We start from the raw sequence: 25,952 nt of genomic DNA, 5'->3' as shown, positions 1-25,952 counted from the left end.
TATTTGTGCAACTTTTCAAAACAAAAAAAGTTTTAAAAATAAGTGTTTGGCAGAAATTTTAGAAAATAGAGGTAAACCAAAGAAAGAAATCCTACCACACATATATTAAGGTATGAACTTTAGAACTAGTATCTTCTAAATTTGGCAATTTTCACCAAATGCACCAGGTTCATTTGCATTGAAAAGCTGTTGGAGGGATAGGCTGTATTCATAATAAGCCCTGGGGAAATACCACATTGTTCATGATTGTTTTTCATCAGCTATATCTAGTCTCCTAATGTCCTGTCTGATTTTGAAATCCTAAAGCCACTAATTAGAAAATACACACCGTTTAGTTTTAGTGACATCTGCTCATAAAAACCCTTTGTCATTTCAAGGAGGTTCAGAGAAATGAGTGCCTGCTGATCTTTTCATTTTTCATTATTATGGATTTTTCAAGTGTCAACAAAAAGGTATAGTGAATCCTTGCTGTACCATCATCCTCCCTTAAAGAAATGTGAAATCATTATTACAGGATGGCTTCTGTGATACAAGAAACACTATCCTGCTGCTTATCTATACTTCACTGTATAACCCATAGCATCAGGCACTATCCACATTTGAGTCCAGATAATTCTTTGCAGAGGACAGGGAGGATCCTGTGTATTGTAGAACCCCCCCACACACACACACCAGTTGTTACAACAGTCTCTCCAGACATTGCAAAATGTCTCCTACAGTGCAAAATAACCCCCTGTTGAGAGCCACTGACAATATTCTGCTGTATTGTGGTTTACCTTGCCACTTTGAGTGATTTCTCCTTCCAAACACTGAACTGTGAGCAGTATGCATACTACTCAGTATGCTACAAATGTGGTATGACCTGACTGCAGTGATGCCCTTCAAAGCTTTGATTTTCCCTTCTTCCAGAGCCTGCAGAACTATTTTTACATGTTATGATGACTCCTTTAGGAATTCCTCAGAGCTAATTGGCTTTTTGCTCTATAAGATTGCAAAGCTATCACATCTTTTGCATCTTTGCTGTTGGCTTGCCTGTTCTTTGCTATCAGAGTCTGGTACTATCTCAGCAGCTAAGAGTACTGTTCCCTGGTGATCTCACTGGCTCCGGAGTACCAATGGACTAGGCAGGGACTGAGGTCTGTGGTGAAGGCTAGGGATTGGGTAGTTTCAATGTTGACAGTCTGATGCATGGAGTGATAGTTTAATTTTAGGTCACTGTAAGGTCAAGCAAAACAAGACAAAATAAATAAAATAATCAAAGAATGAATGCAAAAACTGTACTCTTTGTGGAATTGTGCCCTAGAATGCTGAGTATTGGTAATGGATTTCTATTAACTAAAGACTTAATTATGTTGAATATACATATTAAAATTTCTAGGATAACCACTAACATAAAAGCATATTATATCTCTTCCAAACTACCAAAAGGTGGAAAATTAAAAGAGAGAAAGAGGAAAAAATCAACCACCAATCCAAAAAAGGCAAGAAAGGAGGAAAAACTTTTTGGAAAAGTGGGACAAAGAGAATAGAGGAAGATGGTAGATTTAAACTTAAATACATCAATAATTGCATAAAATGTAAATGAACCAAATGCTCCAGTTAAAAGTAAAGATTATCAGTCTGGATTTAAAGAAGTCTAGGGGCGCCTGGGTGGCTCAGTCGTTAAGCGTTTGCCTTAGGCTCAGGTCATGATCCCAGGGTCCTGGGATCGAGCCCTGCATCGGGCTCCCTGCTCCGCGGGAAGCCTGCTTCTCCCTCTCCCACTCCCCCTGCTTGTGTTCCTTCTCTCGCTGTGTCTCTGTCAAATAAATAAATAAAATCTTTAAAAAAAATAAATAAATAAAATAAAGAAGTCTAGCTATTTTTAAGAGATATCCCCAAAACACACATACACAGTAAGTCTGAAAGTAAAAATGATGGAAAAAATACATAGGCAAATAGTATGATCAACAAAATATAAGCTGTTATAGCTAGATTAATATCACACAAAACAAATTTCAAGGGAAAAATAATTACTAGATTTAAAGAAGGTTACAAAAGGTGCCTGACTGGCTCAGTTGGTAGAGCATGGAACTCTTGATCTTGGGGTTGTAGGTTCAAGCCCATGCTGGGTGTAGACATTACTTAAAAATAAAATCTTTTAAAAATAATTTTTAAAAAATAAAGAAGGTTACAATATACTGATAAAAATTTCAATTCAACAGAAAAATGTAATAATACTAACTTTGTATTCAACTGCTTTGACTATGTGAAACAAAAATTAACAGAGATATAAGGAGAAATAGACAAATCCACCACCACAGTGAGTTTTTAGTTCATCTCTCTCATAAATTCATAGATGAAGCAGACAAAAAATCAGTAAAGATGTAGAAAATTTGAACATCAAATGAACAAGCTTGTTCTAGTAGATATACAAAGAACACTGTACCTAGCAACTGGAAAATAAACATTCTCTGCAAGAACACATGAAAGAGTCACCACGTACAGATTGTTCACTGATCAAAAGCACCTAGCCAAGGGGACAAGTGGGGGTCAAAATCCATCCCATGCTCCACTTGCCAAACCACATGCTCGGGTGTGGTGTTACATCCATCTGGAAGAAAGAGCACATTTTCCTAATTCATACAAAAGCAATATGTCATCTAGTAGTGGTCCAACACATGAAACATTCATGAAAGTTAATCATATGCTAGGTTAAAAAAAAATGTCAACAAATTTCAAAGACTCAGTCTCAAACAGTTCACATTTTCTGACCACACTGCAATTAAAGTGGAAATCAGTAACAAGAAGATAAAGAAAACATCTATGTTTGGAAATTTTAAAACATACTTTGAAATCACATGTCAAAGAGAAAAAGTCATACTAAAAATTAGAAAATACTTAGAACAGAACAATAATGAAAATATTACATGTCAAAACTAATAGGGGCACATGGCTGTGTCAGTCGGTAGAGGAAGTGACTCTTAATCTTGGGGTTGTGAGCTCAAGCCCCACCTTGGGCATAGAGCCTACTTAAGAAAAAAGAAAACTAATTTAAAAATTATGGGTTGCAGCCCAAGTGGTATTTAGAAAGAAATTTATATTGTGAAACCTTTGTATGATTAAAGAAGTAAGGCTGGGGCTCCTGGGTGGCTCAGTCGGTTAAGCATCGGCCTTCGGCTCAGGTCATGAACCCAGAGTCCTGGGATCGAGCCCCGCATCAGGCTCTCCCTGCTCAGTGGGGAGCCTGCATCTCCCTCTCCCTCTCCCTCTGCCTGCGTTCCCCTTGCTTATGCTCACACTCTCTCTCTCTCTCAAATAAATAAATAAAATATTAAAAAAAAATAAAGAAGCAAGGCTGGAAATTAAAAACCTAAGCATCTGATTTAAGAAGCTACAAAAACATAACAGAGTAAATGAGAAAGCAGAAATAAGAACACTTCAAAATAACAAATATTAATAAAAAGAAATGTCTAATACAAAAGATCAATAAAACCCAAACTGGTTGGTTGAAAAGTCTAATAAGACTGATAAACCTCTCTGGAAAGACTGATTACAAAAATGGGAGAAGGTATATATAAACAAATATTAGGAATTGTATCAGTTGGGTTCATGACAGGAAACAGATGACATACTCAAAATGGATAATTAAAGACAGTTCATTTTTTTAAAGATTTTATTTATTTTTTTTAGATTTTATTTATTTCTTTGACAGAGAGAGACACAGCAAGAAAGGAAACACAAGCAGGGGGAGTGGGAGAGGGAGAAGCAGGCTTCCCACTGAGCAGGGAGCCTGATGTGGGGCTCGATCCCAGGACCCCAGGATCATGACCTGAGCCGAAGGCAGACGCTTAACGACTGAGCCACCCAGGTGCCCCAAGATTTTATTTTTAAGTAATCTCTACACCCAATGTGGGAGTCAAACTTACAACCCGGAGATCAAGAGTCACGTACTCCGTGGACTGAGCCAGCAAGGGACGCCTAAAGACAGTTTAATGAAGGAACCATGCACAAGGATGTGGGTGGGCAGAATTAAGGGAAATCAACAATGGATGGTGAAGCACCTCAGGGCTAGCAACACTGGAAGATGTCAGTAATTGTAAGCCTGAAGGGGCAAGGAGAGGGAATGGTTACCAAAAACTAAGGCAATAAGGAAAAATAAAATAAAATAATAAGGAAAGGAACATTCAACAGGAACTGTGGCCTTCTATAGAAGAATCACTGCCAACTCACATCCCTGCAGGGAGGGAATGTGGGAAATAAATTTCCTGACCTTTCTCTCCTTCCACCATCTGATCTCCTGTTGCTGATACCTCCCATTGGCTGATGGCTACTCAGAGCCATAATGCAGGGGGGGCCAAATGGGCCAAAGTTAATGTGGGTCAGGGAAAAGAGCTGGGTGGAGAAGGATGTAAAGCGAACCTTGAAAGGAAAAACAGAGAATTCCCAGCACTGACCATTCCTTTTGCCCCTCCACACCACTCTTGCCCCTCATCCAGATGAAATCCCCATGACCTCAAACAAAGTGTACAAATACCCATCAGCTACTCTATCATTGCAGGGGGATGTCAATTCATTCATACGCTCATATGAAATCTAAAATATTAACCACCAACAGTGCTTTTCATACAAAGTAGAAGGGAAAGGCCGCTCTAAGCATAAAACATAGTTGCCATAGGGGTGCCTGGGTGGCTCAGTCGGTTAGGTATCTGACTCTTGATTTCGGCTCAGGTCATGATCTCAGGGTTATGGGATCAAGCCCTGCATAGGGCTCCATGCTGGGAGTGGAACCTGCTTGAGAATCTCTCTCTCCCTCTTCCTCTGCCCTTCCCCCTACATGCGCACTCTCTCTCTCTCTCTCAAGTAAATAAATAAATAAAATCTTTTTAAAAATTAAAAAAAAAAACATAGTTGCTATAGTCCCTGCTTCTGTAAGTAGAAGCAGGCCCTAAGTTGATAATCATAGCTTCAATTTTTCTTCCACCCACTCCATGCTTCCCTTGCCCTCTGTCAGCATCTCAGTAGGACGGAATACATTCCCTGGTGGAGTGACATAAACCTTCATCCCCACAGGGGATCTGAATCCTTATAATATTACCTTGACTGGGTTACCAGTTTTCATTGACCAGTACTATTGAACAAGGGAGTGATAAGAGGCACCCCAGTGAAGCCCCTGGGTTCTAGAGATAGTTCTCCTTGCTTCCATTGCATAGGAGCAGCCTAATCTGCCTTTGGTGATCAGGATAGACCACCCTGGTCTGTACAGTGCCCCCTTGTCTGCCTGTTAGTTAAACAGCATGAAGAACACAAAATGGCCAGAGGGCAGTGTCAGTTTCCAAAACATCAGAATCCTGACATGTTCCCTGGTGGAAGCATTTCTCCCTTGGGCATTAGAACCTCTTAACCCACTGAGTCCAAGATGTAGGGATGGGAAGCAAATATTTCTTCAGGGAGAGGGGTCAGTCCCACCTCTGCCTCTGGAATCCTGGACCCATACATTCTGGCTACAAGGGAGATGATATGATATATGGGCCCCTGGTTTAAAGTATCTACTAGGTTCTGTAGGACAGTACCCCAAAATTGCAGGTTATGGTGCCATAACTGAGCCTTTGGCAGGAAATGTCATCATTCTATCAAGCCAGTTGTTTCTGGGTGATGAGACATGGGATAAGACCAATGAATTCCATGGGGACAAGCCCATCGCCACACTTCCCTCACACTAAACTGAGTTCCTTTGTTGGAAGCAATGTTGGGTGGAATACCATGGTGATGAATCAGGCATTCTGTGAGTCCACATGGTGGTGCTGGCAGAAGCTTTGCAGGCATGAAAAGCAAATCCATATTCAGAATATGTATCTATTCCTGTGAAGACAGTCAGTGCCTCCTCCGTGACGGAAGGGAGTTCAGTATAACCAATCTGCCACCAGATGACTACCTGGTCGCCCCCAAGGAATGGTGCCATATTGGTGCCTCAGCGTTTGGTCTCTGCTGATAAGCAGATTGCCAATTCAAAGTAGTAATAGACAAATCAGCTTCAGTGAGCAAAGATCCCATACATACACCCCATCCCAGCTGCCACAGCCATTTTGTATATGGGTCTACTGAGCAAGCACTAGAGTGGCTAAAGAGGCTAACATCAACAGAATAAATTATATTATCCACCTGATTACTGACAGCCTCTTCCACAGTGGGTGTCCTCTAGACGCAAGTATATGGAACACAAATATCTTCACACTTCTGGCCCATTCTAAGAGGCCTATGCATATATCTTTTTCCTAGGCCTCCTTATCACCAAATTCCTATCTTGTTCTTTCCACATTCTTCACCATCCAGCCAACATGTTAGCCTCTGCCCCTGAATCAGTCTACATCAGTATATTAGGCCATTTCTCCTTCTACAATTAGATGTACTACTTGGCAGGATTTTCCTTTACCTCTGTCTTTAGGGGCCATCCCTGAGTGGAGCTGTCAGCCACCTGGACCTACTTCTGCCAGGTGCCAGCCTACCATGCAGACCCATCTATAAAGCCATAGGCCTACGTTTTCTTGCTCTGTTCAATGATTATAGAGAACTGTCCTTGAGGCCATGTGTAGGGGCTGATGGAGAGGCAGTGATATAGTAGGAGCAAGTACCCTGTGAGTCTGAGCTAGTTCCTCATTCACTTCACTTTTACTTTCCCAATTTTCTCAGATCTGATTTCATTCACAGTTTCCATTTAACAATAGAATGCTGCTGCACATGGCCATTTGATGATTGAGTGGATTAGATAATACCCATTTCCTAATGGCCCATTCAAGTCACATAGTCTCCTGGTGTCTCATGGTCAGTAATTCAGTCACTATCAGAACCTGGAAGCAATAGAGGCATTGCCTTTCAAATGGAAAATAATTGTCAATTAAGGAAAGTCTGGCCTTACTTCAACACCCTAAGAGTCTGTGCTATGAGGCTTCTATTGAGGCTTCACTGAACATGTACTACAGACTCAGATTTATTGCTGATGCTTTTCTTGCTTCAGATCCCACTCAAAACTGGCAGCCTTACAGGTTACTCAGTAAATGGGTTAGAGCAGCATACCCAAATACGGTATATGTTGCCTCCTAAATCCAGAGAGGTCCACCAAGTATTGGTTTCTTTCTTTGTGGTGGGCAGTGCAAGGAAAAACAACTTATCTCTTACTTCAGAAGAGATATTCTGACATTCCCCAGATCACTGGACCCCTAGAAATGTCATCCATGTAGCAGGCTCCTGAACTTTCACAGGGCTTATCTCCCATCCTCTGGTCATGAGGCATCTAGTATACTTGATTCTTCCTGCTCCTCAGAGTTGTTATTAGCATAATGCCATCAGTGTCATGGATCAGCATTATGCCTGTGGAATAAAAAGACAAGTTCCTTCTGGACTAGATTATAACAGAAAACAGCGTAGTTTGAGATAGCCCTGAGGTAAGAGAGCAAGTGCAAACTATTTCTGATTATCTCTGCTGATGATCGTTGCTAGGTCAATAGGTGCCAGAGGCTGGGTTGATTTACTCCAATAAAGATACCACATTAAGAAACACAGTTGTGATTGGTGTCACAACCTGATTAAATGAACAATAATTCAAAAGCATTCTCCAAAACTTATATGCCTTTACCCACAGGCTGAACAGGCAAGTTATATAGGGGCATGTGGTTGGAGTCATCACGATTTCATTGTTCAAGTCTTTGGTGGTGGCTCTTATCTCTTCAGTTGCCCCAGGAATTTGGTGTTGCTTTGGTTTACTTTATTGGCAGTAGAGGTGAAAGGGGAGAGGGGTACAGTTCCAGGGGATACTACTTGACCTTTCCTATAATGAGAGCCCTCCCTCCATGGATCATGAGTCAGAAAAATAATGTGTGGTGATTCGGCCAAGATGGGTCCAAGTTCCCACTGAAATGAACTCAGACCAAGACATAATTTATCACCTGACTCCCTAAGTCCCCACTCTGGAAATGAACCACAGTGGCACACTGTCCAATAATTAGCATCAATTCAGAGCTGGAATCTTATAACCCTCAGAAGGTTCTGGATATTTTCTTTACCCTGGTCATGGCCTCCTAGTAAATGACCATAGGTCTCAGTCTGAGGAACATTTGAAAGAAGATTTGCAGTATACATCTGTGATAGCATTGCAGTAAGGTCCTTTCTCAAAGAGATCTGGCCTCCCCCTTAATCAAGGAGCTCAAAAAAAAAAAAAAAAAAAAAAAAAAATCAAGGACCTCCAGACCTGTGAACTGGCTTAGTAGATCTGGGAACAGAGTAAGAGTTCAAGAGTCTGCAAAATTTTTGTCCACCAGACCTAGAATTTTTCTATTTCTCTATATCACATCTATTTCATTCCTAGGAAATTCCATAAACAATCACCCCCTGCAACAGACGGAGGTCAAAACACTCTATCCTTGTGCTTTATGTCAGTTGCATCCACATTAGTTCTGACAGTTAAGCACCATCCCCTAGACTCTACCCTTTAGGACTCCATTAGTCCTTTTGAAATCAGGGTGTCCAATTCCACTGAAGCATCTCCCACTATCATCTCTGGCCTATGGAGGCTTTTCCATAGAGCTTTTCAATCATACTGGTGCTCCCCTCACCAATGTATTTCTTTTTTTAATTAAATTCAATTAGCCAGCATATAGTACATCATTAGTTTTTGATGTTGTGTTCCATGATTCATTAGTTGCGTATAACACCTAATATATTTCTTAATGCTTTAGTGAAGAGTGTCCTCCCAATAGGGGGACTGACTGATACAAATTTTCCTGGGACTGTCACATTTTTAAAACTGAAAATCCCACAACCCAGGAAACCCTACTGCAGTCTTTGTGCGAGTAGAGTTAGTGGTAGGCACTGAGCAGACTGCACATCATAGGTCCCCTGCCACATGCCCTTCTCCTTGGGCAGTAGGGCATATAGGCTACACTGAAATCCAACGATTCTTATGGGAGTGGAGACATTGAACTGTTGTGGGGGGTTAGTCTTGAGGAGACTCAGTATTTCCTGTGAGGCAAACACCCCCGTGGAAGTCACCAAAAGGTTTTTATGCAGAGGAAGGCTGGTACCATTAGAGAAAAGACATATGACTCCTTCTCCTGGCAAGGAAGGTTCAGGGAAACGTGGAGCCTAAATTTTTCTCAGCTTCATCAGTTTATGCCCAAATATTTCCACTCACTGTGTTAGGGTCCTATTCTTTCCCCAGAAGAGCCCATCAGTTAACCTCAGAGCTCTAACAAGGCCATACCTTTAATCAGTGCTGCACCTCTGCAACGTTTATGATCAGTCCCTGGGCATGACTGTCAGGCATATCCATCCGACAGTTCCAGGAGAATAAAGACTACTTGAATGGTGACAGTGAGGCTCTTCGATTTTCCACTCTGATCTGTGTTGTGCATTCAAGGCTTTCCATTTGTCCTCTTTTCTGTATAAGCTCTCTACGGTCATCAGAAGCAGTTAGCCCTAGCCACATCCTTTGCAATCATCACTGTCACCATAGGGACTAAGTGCTCTAGTCACTTGATTTCCCAAAGCTTTGCCCTCCACTTGTATTCCATTTCAAGCCACCATCGCTGATAATTTGCGTAATCATCATCCAGTGCATACCACGCATTACAAGTGTCTCATTTCCCCCTAGAAAAGAGGTTGTCGCAGATTGCATTCTTTAGGAAGCCAAAGCTGAAATGGAGTTAGGATGCAAAGCATTTACTGGAGAGTGAAACCTGTGAAGCAAATGAGGAGGCGGTAGCACTGGGCAGAGGCAGTACAGGCAGGCAAAACAAACCCAAATCCAAAGCATGTGTCGATTCCATCAAAGACAACTCACTCTCCCTTCCAAGGTGGAAGGGGCCTAATGGAATTAAGACCATAAGGTGGCTGGCTAGTGTTCCTTTAGCCATCGGCACTGTATAAAGGATTCACCATTGCTCTCTGCTATTGGCTTCTTGGTCACTCAGCAGGTGGCAGTAGCTAAACCAGCCTTGGAGAGGCGAAGCCCATGCTGCTGGGCCCATGCATTGCCTCCCTCCCCGCCTGCCTGCATAACCACCTATTCCGGGGCCCACAGCACAAGTACTATGGTGGCCAAGGAGAAAGTTTGGCTTACCCACCTGGTTGGTTTTGAATCTACTCTGCAATGGATGCTCTTTGGTGAATATTAATGTGAGACAAACATACGCACACTTGGAACCAACCCCAGGGGCCCATCTACGTATCTCTTTCCCAGACATCCTTGCCACTGGTATGGCAGCGTTGTTCTTCTATGCCTCCAATGAGCCAAGATACTTGCCACTTTTCAGGATTCACTGTGTATGTCCACATATCAGGCTTCATCTCCCTCCATACAAAAGGAATGCCCAAGGGAACTGCGCACTGGAATGAGTTCCCTTTAGCAGATAGGAAAGGGGGCAAAAGAAATGGGCAAGCATTTCACAGAAGAGGCCAAATGAATGTAATCAGAGAAACGCAAAATAACATCATATTATGTACACATTATGCCACCAGATTGCTGACAATTCAAATTTCAGTGTCCATATATGAAGTTTTATTGGCACACAGCCATGCTCATTCATTTACATATTGTCTCTGGCTGCCTTCCCACTCCAGTGGCAGAGCTGGGTAGTTGCATCCGACTCTGTGGCCCGCAAAGCCAAAAATGCTGTCAGCCCCTTTCCTAGAGGGTAAAGTTCAAGAAAAATTTAAGTTAAATTAAGGTACATTAAACACAGAATTTCAACATTTCTATCTTATTCAGAACATTCTTAGGAGCAGCATAGAGGAAAGGATAGGGAAGAGAGTTAACCTCTTCCTACCTGGAAAAGATCCCTGGGAAAAGAGCCAGGGAGTGCTGCTTAAAAAAGAGAAGCAAAGTCAGTTGTTCTCAGACTTGAGTGAGCATCAGAACTACCTGGAAGGTTTCTTAACAACAGACTGCTGGGCCCTACTCCCAGGGGTTTTGACTCAGTAGGTGAGGCTTGAGAATGTGCCCTTCTAACAAGTCCCCAGGTGATGCTGATGTTGCTGGTCTGCAGACCACACTTTGAGAACTGCTGTCCTAAGAGTTAGAAGTGATTCCTAAACTGAGGTACTCCCGCAACCTGCCTCAGAATCACCTAGATCCCTGGCCCCATGGCGCTTACGTTCAAGTGGAGAAGCGATATAATAAACAATTAAACAGGGGGTGCCTGGCTGCCTCAGTCAGTAGAGCATGTGGCTCTTGATCTGGGGGTTGTGAGTTCGAGCCCCACGTTGGGGGGGGGGAAGAGATTACTTAAAAAAATAAACAATTAAATAGATATATAATGTCATATAAAATAAAGTGGATCATGGGAATGGAGAGTGATAGGGCATGCTGTTTAAGACAGGGTGGTCAAGTCAGGCCCTCTATAAGAAGATGACATTGGACAGAGACTTAATGAAAGAGGAGAGCAAGCTGTTAACATTAATGTTAATTAATATCAATATGTTAATATGTGAGGAAGGAGTATTGGAGACAGAAAGAACAATCAGTGCAAAGACCATGAGACAGGAATGTGCTTGGTGTGGGTTCCCAGAACAATCCAAGGCCAAGAATTTGACTCTTTGTTCTTTCTGGTTCCTTGTGTTCTTCCTTCCCGAGGGCAATAAGCTTCAGTTTATTCTCTATCACACAAATAGGGTCATACAATACGTGCTGTTCTGCAACTTGCATTTTCCCTTAGTGATAAATAATGAACGTCCTTTCATGTCCCTACACTTCAGATCGGTCTCATTGTTTACAAAGGCTGAATATTCTTTTGTAGACATGTACCAGGGGTTTACTTTTCAAAAATCAATGATTTATATAACCAGTTTCCTATAGATGAACAGTTAGATTGCTTCCATTTCTTGGCTATGACCCAGAAAATGCTACAGTATGCTTTTCCATATGTGTGCATGTGTTTGTGTCTCTGTACTTGTTCATGCATTCCTTTATGCACTAAAAATTTACTGAGCTGCTCTTATATGTCAGGTACCGTGTTATATGCTGAAAATACAATGGTGAGCAAAACAGACATGGTTCTTGCTCTCGTGGAATATAGGATCTACTAGGGGAAAAAAATCACACAAGAAATATGTAATTACAAACTTCAAGAAGTGCTAGCAAGATATGGCAGACGCTATTGTTCAGCTAATCCAGCTCCCACTCTCAAGCCTCCTTCCAGCTAGAATTTTGGCCAATGAGGCAAAAATGGGTCATGGTAGGCAAATCATGGTCCCCTCAATCACATCTTAATCCCCAGAACCTGTGCATCTGTTGGGTTACACGGCAAAGAATTAAGGTTGCAGATGGAATTATGCTTACTAATCAGTTGACCTTAGAAGAGGGAGCGTAAGCACTGGGTGTTATACATAAGTGACGAATCACTAAATTCTACTCCTGAAACCAATATTACACTATATGTTAAGTAGCTAAAATTTAAATAAAACTGTGAAACAAAAAAAAAAAAAGAAGAGGGAGCGTATCCCGGATTATCCAGGTGGGCCCAAGGTCATCACAAAGATCTTTCAATGTGGCAGATGGAGGGCCAGAAAGTCAGAGATGTGATGAAAAAAAGCAGAAGTCACAGTGATGTGACTGGCTATGAAGATAGAAGGGAACCACCAGTCAAGGAATGCAGGCACCTTCTGGCAAGGAAACCAGGATTCCCTTAGAGCCCAGAGAAGGAAGGCAACCCTACCAACACTGTGATTTTAGCCTAGCAAAACCCATTTCAGACTTCTCACATCCAGAACCGTAAGAGGATAAGCTTGTGTTGCTTTAAGCCACTACATTCACGGAGCTGTGTTAGAGCAGACAGAGGAAACTCATGCATGAATTCCTTGAGAAAACGGTTGCTTTCCTGACACAGTATGGTCCCTTCCTCTTCTTCCTTATTCTTGCCTCGAATGTGGAGCCATAGAAGTCATCTGGTGACACTGAGGGAAAGGCCAAGAGACCTGTGCAGCCCTCAGCCCTGATATTTTGAGCTGCTGAAGAAATGCCAGCTGCCCCTGACTTCCAGCCTTCTTGTTCTGTGAGGGGAAAATAAACTAACAAACCATAGACCCATACTTTTCAGCTCTTGTATTTATCCAGTTACATGCAGACAAAAACACCTCTGAGTGACCAGTAGGCATAAATGGCTGTGAGTGAACATCACCACATGTCACAGAGACCTAACTTGATCATGAAATGTGTGCATAGTGGGGAGGGCGCCTGGGTGGCTCAGTCGGTTGAGCGTCTGCCTTGGGCTCAGGTCATGATCCCAGGGTCCTGGGATCGAGCCCCATGTCTGGCTCCCTGCTCAGCAAGGAGTCTGCTTCTCCCTCTGCCCCTCCCCCTACTCATGCTCTCTCTCTCTCTCTCTCTCTCTCTCTCTCTCTCTCCCAAATGAATAAATAAAATCTTAAAAAAGAAATGTGTGCATAGTGGAATTTTTTCTGTCCAACATCCAATTCCTCTTCCTATCTGGGGGGGAGTCCCCAGTGTGTACAGCCTTGGTGGACTGCACTACCCACTACAAAGTCTAAATGAGGAAATCTTTCATCTTCCTGCCTCTTGGAAGCCAGTGCACAGGGCACATGCTCACCTCAACCAGAAAAAGGACACAAGTGTATGTAAAGAAAAGTTTAACGTCCTGTGTTGATGGCCCTCCCAGTGTCCCCTAGGCACTCGTCCTTTCTCTTTCAATGACTCCTTACTGCAGGCACCTGTGACTCTGCCTGATGACTTGCTGGCCACAGGAGTGTGCTTAGCCAGAAGTGGCAGGGAGTTAAGGTCCATAGGGGCAAACCTCTCAGTGATGAACATGAATGTAGGAAAAATATCCCAGCGTCCTTGTTTCCTGAATGGAAACCCTGATGCATGTTCTATTTTGTCTTCCTGAGGCCCCAAGAGAGTCAAGTCCCCGTGGCCCACAGCACTAACCTGCTCATTAACAGACCTTGTATTGCTTTCCCTGTCTTACCTGTCTCACTTCCCCACTTCCCTCCTTGGCTTCCTAGGATTATTTTCCAAATAAACCACTTGCTCTCAAATACTTCTCTGAGGGTCTGTTTCACCCAAAGTAAGACAGCTGGTACCAGAAGTGGTCTTTTGAAGTAGACCTTCAGGATGGGATTCTGGAATTAGATTACTCATACAACATAGGAACACAAAGACCTCACTACTGCTGGTAGGTAGAGTGGTGGCAATCTCTGGCATGCTGTAGAATGACAATTGATGAGACTCTCACCTATGCTGGATTGGGATAGGATACAAATGGAAGGAAATGCACCGGTTCATGCAATAGCTCTAGCACTTGAAAGCTGAAAACTTTGAAAATCAGGGAGTTGGTTTGCTCTTGTCAATGACCATAGAAACCCTAAAGAAAGCAGATGACAAGTTTGGTTAGCCAATTATTAAGTCAAGGAACAGTAAGGAAGCAGAAGGCCTTCATGGGAACTTTTATCTTTTTTAATTCCTTCCAGAAAGGGTTAGTCTAGGCTAAAAATCAGTTCCAGATTTGATTGTGAGAGTGATAAGAGTTACACAGGAGGATGATGCTTGTCTTCCTTAAGATCTGTCCCCACCTCAGCATATTTCTTTTAGGGACAATTCTTAGTATGGCCCAAGCAGAGAAATACCATTTCTGGTAGGAGATAAAAGAGATTATTCACTGAATAGTTGTAGGACTTAGTGAATATATACTTGCTGGAATTGAGAGCATAAACCTGGGAATGGATCTTGAGGGGGCTGGACCAGGGAAGAATATAAAACTAGATATGGAAGAGTTTTTGATATTGGAACACTCTCCCATGACTCAGGATTCCACATCCTGGCAGGGATACCTGGAGTCAGTCCTAGTATGCTGCTGGAATGGCTCCTTGAAACTTGGAAACAACAAAGCCTATATAGTAAATGAAGTGGAGTTGTTGGAATTGCCTTGACAGAGTACGGAGAGAAGGGTCAAAAAGCTCAGAGCGGTGGGCACATTAGAATGGCTTCCTTATGTAAGACCAGAAAGCACGCTAGTTGATGACGTCCCCTGGAAGGGCCCAGAGAACACTTTTTTTTATTAAGGCAACAAGGAATGTGTTACTGGCATTGTGGAAAAGCTCCATGGTGGTTGTCTTCTGTGGGTCAGGGTTCATGATAGGGGAGACGACTATGGAATTTAGGCTCCTTGGTGTCAATGGGGATGATAGGATTCTAAAATAGCAGAGGCCAGGTGGCAGCAGTTAACTGTCAGAGTCAAGGAAAGTGTAATAACCATTATAGACACCAAATCTGGAATGGCAAAGATGGGGCTTTGACCTGCAAGGATCTGTAGAGATGGCTAGTAAACTATGGCATTCTTGGGAACAATACAGATGGCAAGCTGGACCAGTTCACTTGGGGCGTCATAACAAAATACCAGACTTAGTAGCTTAAACAACAGAAATTTATCTCCTCACAGTTCCAGAAACTAGGAGTCCAAGATCAAATTGATGGCAAGGTCAGATTCTTCCTCACAGTTCTAGAAGCTAGAAGTCCAAGGTCAAATTGTTGGCAGGGTCAGTTTCTTCCGAGGTCTCTCTCCTTGGCTTAAAGATAGCTGCCTTCTCACTGTGTCCTCACATGGTTGCCTGTGTGTTGTCTGTGTCCTAATTTATTCTTCTTATAAGGACACCAGTCATATTGGATTCGGGCCTACCCAAATGACCTCATTCTACCTTAATTATTTCCTTAAAGGCCCTATCTCCAAATATGTCACATTCTAAGATACTGAGGGTTAGGACTTCAACATACGAATTTTGGGGGGACACAATTCAGCTCATAACAGAAATCAGCAAGAGTATTTCTTATAAAATTAAAAAAATAAAGATAAACAAATCAAGACTACTTAAGCAGTAGACTGTCGGTTGCCACAGTGGAAAAATCTGATCCTTTGTCGAGTTTCCATCCCTGAGCAGTCTCTCAGACCCAGAATTGATCAAGTGAAGAAAGGCCAAGTCCCCTTGAGGAAGGACCCTGCAAATCCACAGCAAATATATACAGTTATGATTCCAGTGACTCTGCCTCCACAGGACCTAAGCCATTCATCAGTGTGACGGTAAAGTAGAGGGGAAGGAATACCCATATTTTGTGGAGCTGATGTCAGGGAACCTAAAGCACCATCATGGGGCCCTCTGTTAGAGTGCGATGTGTGGAGGCTTCATAGGAAATGGAGTCTTGGCCCAAGTCTTACAGTGAAGCCAATGGATCCACACCCTTTCTGTGGTCATTTCTCTGGTCCCTGAGTATATTATTGGAAGAGACATATTCAGCAGTTAGAAGAACCCTCAAATTGTTCCCTCACCTAACAAGTAGAAGCCATTATGATAGAAATGGCTAAGTGGAAGCCTCTGAAACTCCCTCAAGCCAGCCAAAAGAAATGAGGCCATACCCTGACAGGACTGGCAGGGAATAGTGCCAGCTTCCTCGCCTCCGGCCCAGGTGAGACAACCTTGAGTTGTGTTCCATGGCCACCTAGAGATTCCCCCGGAGGACTGAGACCCAACTGCCCAGAACCATGCCTGCTCACTAATGCACCTTGCATTGCTTTCCTTCCTTCCATGCCTCACTTTTCTATTTCTCTACCGATGCTTATCACCTCCCATATAGACTATTTGTACTCAAAGCCTTGCCTCAGTGTCTCACGGTGAGGAAACCCAACCTAACCCATCTCCTCTCTGGCCTCTGTTCATACTGAAAAATCCACATATGGAGGGGTTGTGTTGCCATTGCTGTTGGTTGTTACCCCCCCAAAAAAACTCATGCCATACACATTGTTCTGCAATAACCTTTTTTCATTTTATGAGGCTTCATGGAAATCTTCAGATCAATAAATTATATATCTAATTCATATTTTAATAGCTGTGTCAAATTCCATAATATGGATAACCATATCTACTTTCCTACTGCTAAACATTCAGGTAGTTTCCAGATTTGCCTCCACAAACAATGCTGCCATAAGCATTCTTTTTTTTTTTTTTAAGATTTTATTTATTTATTTGACACAGAGAGAGACAGCACAAGCAGGGGGAGCTGGAGAGGGAGAAGCAGGCTTCCCACCGAGCTGGGAGCCCAATGCGGGACTCAATCCCTGCCGTAAGTATTCTTAGAAGTATAGCCTAATGAGGGGCACCTGGGTGTCTCAGTCGTTAAGCATCTGCCTTCAGCTCAGGTCATGATCCCAGGATCCTGGGATCGAGCACCGCATCGGGCTCCCTGCTCAGCGGGAAGCCTGCTTCTCCCTCTCCCACTCCCCCTGCTTGTGTTCCTTCTCTCGCTGTGTCTCTCTCTGTCAAATAAATAAATAAAATCTTTAAAACAAAAAAAATCTACCTTCAGGGGCGCCTGGCTGGCTCAGCTGGAAGAGCATGCAACTCTTGATCTTGGGGTCATGAGTTCAAGTCCCACATTGGGTGTAGAGATTACCAAAAATAAAATAAAACTGAATAAGCTTTTAAAAAATCCTTTAAAATAATCTACCTTCAGGGGCACCCGGGTGGCACAGTCAGTTAATTATCCAACTCTTGGTTTCAGCTCAGGTCATGATCTCAGGGTTGTGAGATTAAGCCCAATGTCGGGCTCCGTGCTCAGTGGAGAGTCTGCTTGAGATTCTCTCCCTCTCCTTATGCCCCTCCCCCTGCTTGTTCTCTCTAAATAAATAAATAAAATCTTCAAAAAAATCCACAATGATGAAGGTAGGTCAAAGGCACACAGGAGCCAAACTGAAAGAGCTCCTGATAATCAAAGTTGGAACAACTTAAGTAACAAGAAATAGTAGTGTTAAATTATAAGTACAAAGTAGATTCATACTATTATAAATAAATGATTATATAAAGAAATAGGGGAGAAGAGACAAATCTCCCACTCAGAAGAATTCCAAATAATTTATGTATACACTCTGCCCTCAAGGAGGTACATCATAACTTCCCACTACTTAAGTGTGGACTGTGCACTGTGGCATCCTTCCAAAGAGTAGAGCATTGGCGGGGGGCGGAGGGGCTGGGAGCAATTTTCCAGTAGAGAAGACTGACAAACGCTACCTCAAACAGGTGATCAAGGTTGATAGGAACAATGATGTTAGTTTGATAATATGTCCTCTTTGCTAATATGTGATGACATGGCATGTTACCTCTGTGGTGGTCTTCTTCAAAACCCATAACACAAGTCTAATATTGAGAAGACAAACCTCAACCGAGGAACATACTACAAAATAGCTGACCAGTATTCCTCAAAGCTGTCAAGGTAATGAAAAGCAAGGAAAGTCTGAGAAACTGTCACAATCAAAAAGGGCCCAGTGAAATATGACTACTAAATGTAATGTGGTATCCTGGATGGGATCCTGGAAGTGAAAAAGGACATTAGGGTAAAACTAAGGAAATCTAAATGAAAAAGGACATTAGGGTAAAACTAAGGAAATCTAAATAAAGTATGGACTTTAGTTGATAAAAATGAATCAATATTGCTGTATTTGAACAAATTATGACAAATGTACCATCTATGTTAATATGTTAATAAAAGAAACGGGGTGAAAGGTATATGGAAACTCTATACTATCTTTGCTATTTTTCTGTAAATCTAAAATTGTTTCAAAATAATTTTATTTAAAAATAATTGACTATATATGAATAGGTTTATTTCTGGACTCTAAAATAATTTTATTAAAATAAGTAAATAAGTAAAATAATAAAATAAGTTATATTTCTGATATGGTATGAGATAGGGGCATGGCTGTTTTCTTTCACGTGGATAGCCAATTGTGTCAACATCAGTTTATCAAACAATTGAATTAAAGTGCTGCTTTTGTTATCTATTAATTTACAATGCTTATTTGGATTTTGTTTCTGGACAATTATATTTCATTGATTGAGTTTTTATTCCTGTATACGTACCATACAGGAATCAATATGTTTTGATTATGGTGATTCTATGGTACCTTTAATATCTGGTAAAATATACTTGCAACTAATCTCACAAAGGACCAATTTCCATAACATGTAGAGAGTCACAATAAAATCAACAAGAAAATGAGCGACAACCCAGTAGAATAACGGGCAAAGAATATGAGCATACAGTTCACAAAACATAGATATAAATGGCTCTTCAATGTATGAAAACATGTTCAAACTTCATCATAATTAGTAAAATGTGAAATGAAACCACACTTCACAGATACACAAAGACCAAAAAGTTTAATAAAATGCTATTTTTGTGAGAATGCAGGAAAACACCCACTTTCATACATTGTTGGTAGGAATATAAATTGATACAACTTATATGGAGAGCAGTTTGGCACCATCTACAAGCATTTAAAATGTACATGCTGCTTGACTCAGAAATTCTATGTCTAGAAATATATCTTATATATATATATATATTATATAGTTGGGAATATACAAATCATATATACAATGCTATTCATTGAAGTATTGTTTGTAATAGAAGGAGATTGGTAAGGTATTTTAAATATTAAAGTCCATCAAAAAAATAAAATAACAAATAAATATTAAAGTCCATCAAAAGAGGGGCGCCTGGGTGGCTCAGTCATTAAGCGTCTGCCTTCGGCTCAGGTCATGATCCCAGGGTCCTGGGATCGAGCCCCGCATCGGGCTCCCTGCTCCGCGGGAAGCCTGATTCTCTCTCTCTCCTACTCCCCCTGCTTGTGTTCCCTCTCTCGCTGTGTCTCTCTCTGTCAAATAAATAAATAAAATCTTAAAAAAAAAAAAAATAAAGTCCATCAAAAGAGAACTAGTTAAACAATGATGTATCCCTAAAATGAAATTCTGTATACACAAAGTAACAAGAAGCAAGCTCTTTAGGTACATCTCAAAGTTACATTGTTAAGACAAAGCAATATGAAGAACAGTGGGAATGTTGTGTAAAAAAATGATTCAAATATCTCTGAAAGTAAATGGGAGAAACTTGTGACCTAAATTGTCTATGCAGAAGATAACTGAGTGGCTGGGGGAGGGGTGAGGGAGGGGTGGAGGAGGGGTGAAGAGAGCTGCATGCCTCTTGGTAACTTCTGAACTTGGACCATATGAATATTTCATTCATTTAAAACAATAAATAAAATATTAATTTTTATGATTAATTAAATAATATGAGATTTTTATAAGAGTCCTATTTGAATTGCATTATATTTGTCCTTTGGGGAAGATTACTGTTCTTATGACATTATGTCCTTTCCATTTCTTCAGATCTTTTTTTTTAAGTAATCTCGCCACCCAACATGGGACTCGAACTCAGGACTCTGAGATCAAGAGTTGTAGGCTCCACCAACTGAGCCAGCCAGGCGCCCCTCTTCAGATTTTATTCTATGTTCTTCAATAAGAAGCTATGCTGTTCTTCATATAAATTCTGTATATTTCCTCTTCCATTCATTCCTAGGTATTTTTTTAAGTTTTAAGTAATCTCTACCCTCAATGTGGGGCTTGAACTCACAACCCCAAGATCAAGAGTCTCATGCTCCACTTACTGAGCCAGCCGGGCACCCCTCACTCCTAAGCATTTGAAATTTTTGTCAGTGTTGTGAATGGAATATTTTCCCATTACTATTTCTAGCTGGTTATTGATAACATAAATATTATTGGTTTTTGCCTATTTTCATATAGTTAACCATCTCACCAAAAACTTATATTACTTCTGGCAGTTTTTGTAAAACTAGAATCTAGTAAGTTTTCTACAAATGTAATTTTTTAAATAGGATAATTTGGGGGGCGTTTGGCTCAGTCAGTGGAGCATGTGACTCTTGATCTCGAGGTTGTAAGTTCGAGGCCCACACTGGGTGTAGAGATTACTTTAAAAAAAATAAAATCTTATAATAAAAATAACAAATAAAAAATAAATCGGATAATACTTGCATATTCTTTCTAATGTGAATTCCTATCATTTTAGTTGTGGTAAAAGCTGAACACCCCTGAGAGAGAGGGAGAAAAAGAGAGAGAGAAATATAGTGGTGTAAATAAGATCGAAGTTTCTTTCTTTCTTACACAGTCGCTGACCAGTCCAGGCTGGTGAACAAATACCCTTGCTCCTCCAGGTTATTCAGTGACTCATGTTCCTTTCATCTTATTGCCCTGCCATCTACTGGAGTGTTCTACTCATCTGCATGATTGAGGTCAAGTTACAGTCACATCTATGTTCCAGCCCGTGAGGAACAGGGTGGGAGAAAAGTCTAGGATAAACAACTTCCTTTTAAGCACTTGAGGGATATGTTGACCTCATCACATCCATGCATATTCCACTGGTGCAAACACAGTCATATGGCTGCACTTAGCTTCAGGAGAAACTGGGAAATGTAGTCTCCCAGCCATGTCCTTAGCTCAAACTATATTTCAAAGGAAGAAGGGGAGAACAGAATTTTGAAGACAACTAACAGTAGGCTACACATAATACTTCTTTGTCTTGTCTTCTAGATTAGTTAGAGCACCCAAAATGTTGTTGAAGAATAGTGGTGACAGCATCCTTCTCTCATTCACGATTTTAATGAAAATGACTTTACTATTTTATCAGTTAGTATGTTTGCTGTTGAGTTTTGGTAAGCAATCTTTATCATAGCTAAGTAGTTTCTTTTACATTTCTATTTTAAAAAATAAATAAATAAATTTCTATTTTACTTGAAATATTTATTAAGAATGGCTCCTGAAGGGGCACTCAGTTGGTTGAGCATCTCTCTCTTTTTTTTTTAAGATTTTATTTATTTATTTGACAGAGACATAGCGAGAGAGGGAACACAAGCAGAGGCAGTGGGAAAGGGAGAAGCAGGCTTCCCGCCAAGCAGGGATCCCAATGCGGGGCTTGATCCCAAGACCCTGGGATCATGACCTGAGCTGAAGGCAGATGCTTAACGACTGAGCCACCCAGGGGCCCCTGAGTATCTGACTCTTGATCTCAGCTCAGGTCTGAATCTCAGGGTTGTGAGTTGAGGTCCTGTGTTGGGCTCCACCCTGGGTGTGGAGCCTACGTAAAAAAAATTAAAAAAAAAAAAGAATGGCTGCTGAATTTTCAAATGCCTTTTCAGTTTCTATTAACATAATACTATTGGTTTTCTCCTTTGTTTCATGTCCTAAATTATGTTGATAAACTTCCTAATGTTGAATCATTTTTGCATTTCTGAAATAAACCCTACTTGGTCATGGTGCATTATTCTTTTGCTACACTGCTAGATTCCGCTTATTAAGATTTTATTTGGAATTTCTATATGTATATTTTGTACAAATATTTTAGTATCATATAACCATATGTAAGACTATACTAACTTTAAAAAATTAATCTGGGATCTTTCCATCTGTTTCTGTGGTCTGAGAACTGGTGCCAGTCCCTGGACTGTTTGTTACCAACCCCTGACGGGATAAGTACAGAAGTGGAGAGGGTTTAGAAATCTTAATAGCAATTAGACATTGCTATGACATCCAAGCAGTGATCGCTGGACTCATCCATGAACAATGCATGACATTTTTGTAATTACTTTTTTGTCCCTATGTTAAATTGGTTTTGATTATATTTAATGAAATGTAATTTATTTCTGATGAATACTAAAATTTAAAAATTGCGCTTGCACTTTGCTTATTTCATTTCTCTAATACTCTTATTAACTTTTGCAAAAGTATATATCCACAATAATTGTAAAATTTTTTTAAAACGGGTCCTTCACTACAGATGTTTTGAAAAACACTGGTCTAGAAGGGACCAAATGACATTAAAATTATTTGTTTCTTAAAGGTTAAGGACTTCGCTACGAAAGCACCCGGACCTGCTGACTTTCCATTCTCGTCTACAGTTACTGCTCTCTTCCGGTTTCCTCCTTCTTGGGCCAATTTTGGTAGCTTATAGTTTGCCAGGAAATCCATCATTCCTTCTGTATATTCACATTCGTTGCACACGAGATTCTCTTTAAAGTCTTTTAATATAGATCTGTTTTTATCCACAACGTCATTACTAATATTTTACCTCCCCTTCCTCCTTTTCTTCCTTCCTACCTTAGTCTGGCTAGCCAAGAGTTTGATTTATTTTATTGGTCCTTTCCAAACAGCTCGGCTTTGGGGAGCGGACGGGCAGGCAAGCCCAACCCCGAGTCAGGCGGGAGGCGCGTGAACGCGGAGCCCGGGGACCCGGTCACTCCCAGCGGAGGCGACAGGGCGGTGGGGGCGGCTCCGGGGAATCGGCTCCGCCGCGCAGAAGCGGTGACTCCGGGGTTTTCCGGGCTTAGGGAAGCAGCCGCCCGCCCCATCTTCCGGCGTCGCGGCCCCGGATGCTATCACCTCCTCCTTTGTCGCCGCCTCCGCCACCTCCTCCTCCTCCTCCTTCTCCGCCACCCCCCCTCCCCGCCGGGCTCGCGGTGCCTGGTCCCTCCTGGAGCCGCTCCAGCCGCACTGCCCGGCCGCCGCTCGGTTCATCCTCCTGCACCAGATGTCCAGCCGAGTGCCCGGGCGGTACACAGTGGTACACAGCCGCAGGATCTCAGCTGAATGCACACCTAGAAGGTTGGCCTTCACGGGTCGGTCAACAAAAGGACTCGCTGGAACCATTATCACACGCGGGGCAGGATAACTTAATGCGGGTTTTGTTGTTTTGTTGCTGCCCCTGCTTAGGACCTTCCCATCATGTTCCCCCTCTCTCGATGTGCACTTTCCAGTGTGGATAGACGCTGGATATCTTCACATCACCTCCCCATCAATCAGAAGATTACGGAGAACTGAAGATGAACACAGTAATGATATACATCAGCCTTTATACAGTTAAAGCCTTAGCAAGCCAGAAGGATGGGTTTACTAACATTGCTGTGCCAGTTGAAACTCCGAGTGAGTCGAAAGAAGAGGAATTCAAATTGTATGTTAATTATACTGGAATTTCAAAAAATAAATAATTTTTTTAAAAGAACAGGGATTCAAGAAACTTCACAGTAAATATCTCGTGCAGCACCGTACAATAGAAATACGATGCAAGTCACAAATGTGAGCTACATGTGTGATTTTTTAAAAATTTATTTTTAAAAAATTTATTTTAGCAATCTTTTCACCCAATGTGGGGCTCAAACTCACGACCAGATCAAGAGTCCCACGTCCTTCCGACTGAGCCAGCCAGGCACCTCCGCATGTGTGATTTTAAATACTAGTAGCCCCATTAAAAAGAGTTAAAAGAAACAGGTCAGATAAACCTTAATATATTTTCTCTAATATATCCAAAATACATCAATATTCATCAGTATGGAAAATTATGAGATATTTCACATTCCTTTTTCTTTTTCATACCAACTCTTTGACATCCTGCATGTATTTACACTTCTAGCACATTTCCAGTCGGATTACCAACATTTTGGGTGCTCGGTAGTCACATGTGGCTAGTGATCAGCATACTGGACAGTGCAGTTTCTTCCATTTCTGCCACTGAGGTTGATCAAATGTTCTGAATAGTTACTGTGCTAAGTCATTTAATGGATCTATTGACAATCTAGAATCTAATCTAGGTAAAACATGTAGGAGTACTACAAAACAATCAGCTCCATATATTTTAGCAATTCCTTGAAGAAATTCCATAATACAATGTGTGGAATACATCCTATCAGCTGTTACTACATGTTACCATGGAGCTCCAGAAAACTGGAATGACTGTGAGGTTTTCCCATTTGAATTATGCCGGTCAAGCCAGTGCAGAAACTGGCAGGAAATCTCAGGGAGTTGGGCAGTTGAGGCAAACTGGGTCCACCAAATCTCTGAATCCTCAGGGATTCAAGGGCACATTCACATACCCTGTCCAAGGTCCCAGCCGAGCCCTTCCTGATACAACGATCCTCTCTGGTTTTCTAGGAGGGGTAGCTTTTTCTTAATTTCAGATCATTAAAAATCAGTTCCTTATTTACAGAGCAGTGGAAGGAAGGCTGGTTTAAAAAGATGAGGGACTTAAAGGCCCCACCGTGGAAGGCAGGGCTTTGAAGCCTACTTGTTTTTACCTGATACCATTCAACATAGTCTAAATGTCCCCTCTTTGCAGATCTGTCCCCATAGATTCCACTTGCAGCACAATTTTGCAAATTCTGCCACAAAAGGCGGAAGCTTTAATAAACTGAATTAATTTTTTTACAGCCAGCTTTTGGTTTTATTAATTTTTTTATACCACTTCTTATTGTTTTTGTGGCAGAGAGGCAACACTCAGAGCCCGCTTCCAGAAAGGACTAACTGCCCAGCCGCAAAGAGTGCCGGCAGCCGTTAGGACCTTCAGAGTCCACCTCAGATTTTGAGCTGAGGGTCACACTGCTCTTGGGATGTCCACGGCTAATGACCGGGCAAGGTGGAAGGACTGGGGCATAACCTTTTCTGCCCAATGTGGGATCCTTGGAACATCTTTGCTGTGCAGCTCCCCAGTGAGCTGGCAGAGACTTTGTCAGGTCTGCAGGGCCGCCAACATGCCCTACCTCTTCTGCTTCACAGACCTTACTCCTCAATAAACCTTTTGGATCCTTTCCTCCTCAGCATCTGTTTCCCAGGGAACCCAACCTGTGACAATTTTCTGTTTCACTAATTTTTTGAGCTTTATTCTTTATTAATTCCGTTTATGTTTTCTTTTAGATAATTGTGCAGCTTTGCCACTGTGTTCTTAGTTGATTCGTTTCCATATTTTCCATTTTTTTCCCTTGGTTTTTTTTAAATCTTTTTTTATATATATTTTTTAATTTTTATTTATTTGACAGAGAGAGACAGCGAAAGCAGTAACACAAGCAAGGGGAATGGGAGAGGGAGAAGCAGGCTTCCTGCAGAGCAGGGAGCCCGATGTGGGGCTCGATCCCAGGACCCCAGGATCATGACCTGAGCCGAAGGCAGACGCTTAACGACTGAACCACCCAGGTGCCCTTTTTCTTTGTTAATACGAAAAGCATTTAAAGGGGATATCACAGACTGGTGGACTCCAGTGCTTTCAGGGCAGTCATGTCCCTGCTAAGTCTCCATAGGCCCCA

The 25,952-nt window shown here is 41.7% G+C and overlaps 1 long non-coding RNA gene across 1 annotated transcript; it reads right to left on the bottom strand.

The window, feature by feature from the left end:
- Window positions 1-10,508: 10,508 nt before the first annotated feature.
- On the bottom strand, window positions 10,509-23,004 carry LOC118544031 (uncharacterized). The gene is made up of 2 exons (XR_013444699.1): window positions 22,981-23,004; window positions 10,509-10,660 (listed from the first exon to the last, which is right to left on the bottom strand). It is a non-coding gene; the product is annotated as an uncharacterized LOC118544031 (long non-coding RNA).
- Between the last annotated feature and the right edge of the window lie 2,948 nt (window positions 23,005-25,952).

Source organism: Halichoerus grypus, chromosome X (assembly GCF_964656455.1).
Source record: "Halichoerus grypus chromosome X, mHalGry1.hap1.1, whole genome shotgun sequence".
NCBI classification, from domain to species: domain Eukaryota; kingdom Metazoa; phylum Chordata; class Mammalia; order Carnivora; family Phocidae; genus Halichoerus; species Halichoerus grypus.
This window is presented reverse-complemented; position numbering and strand designations above follow the sequence as displayed.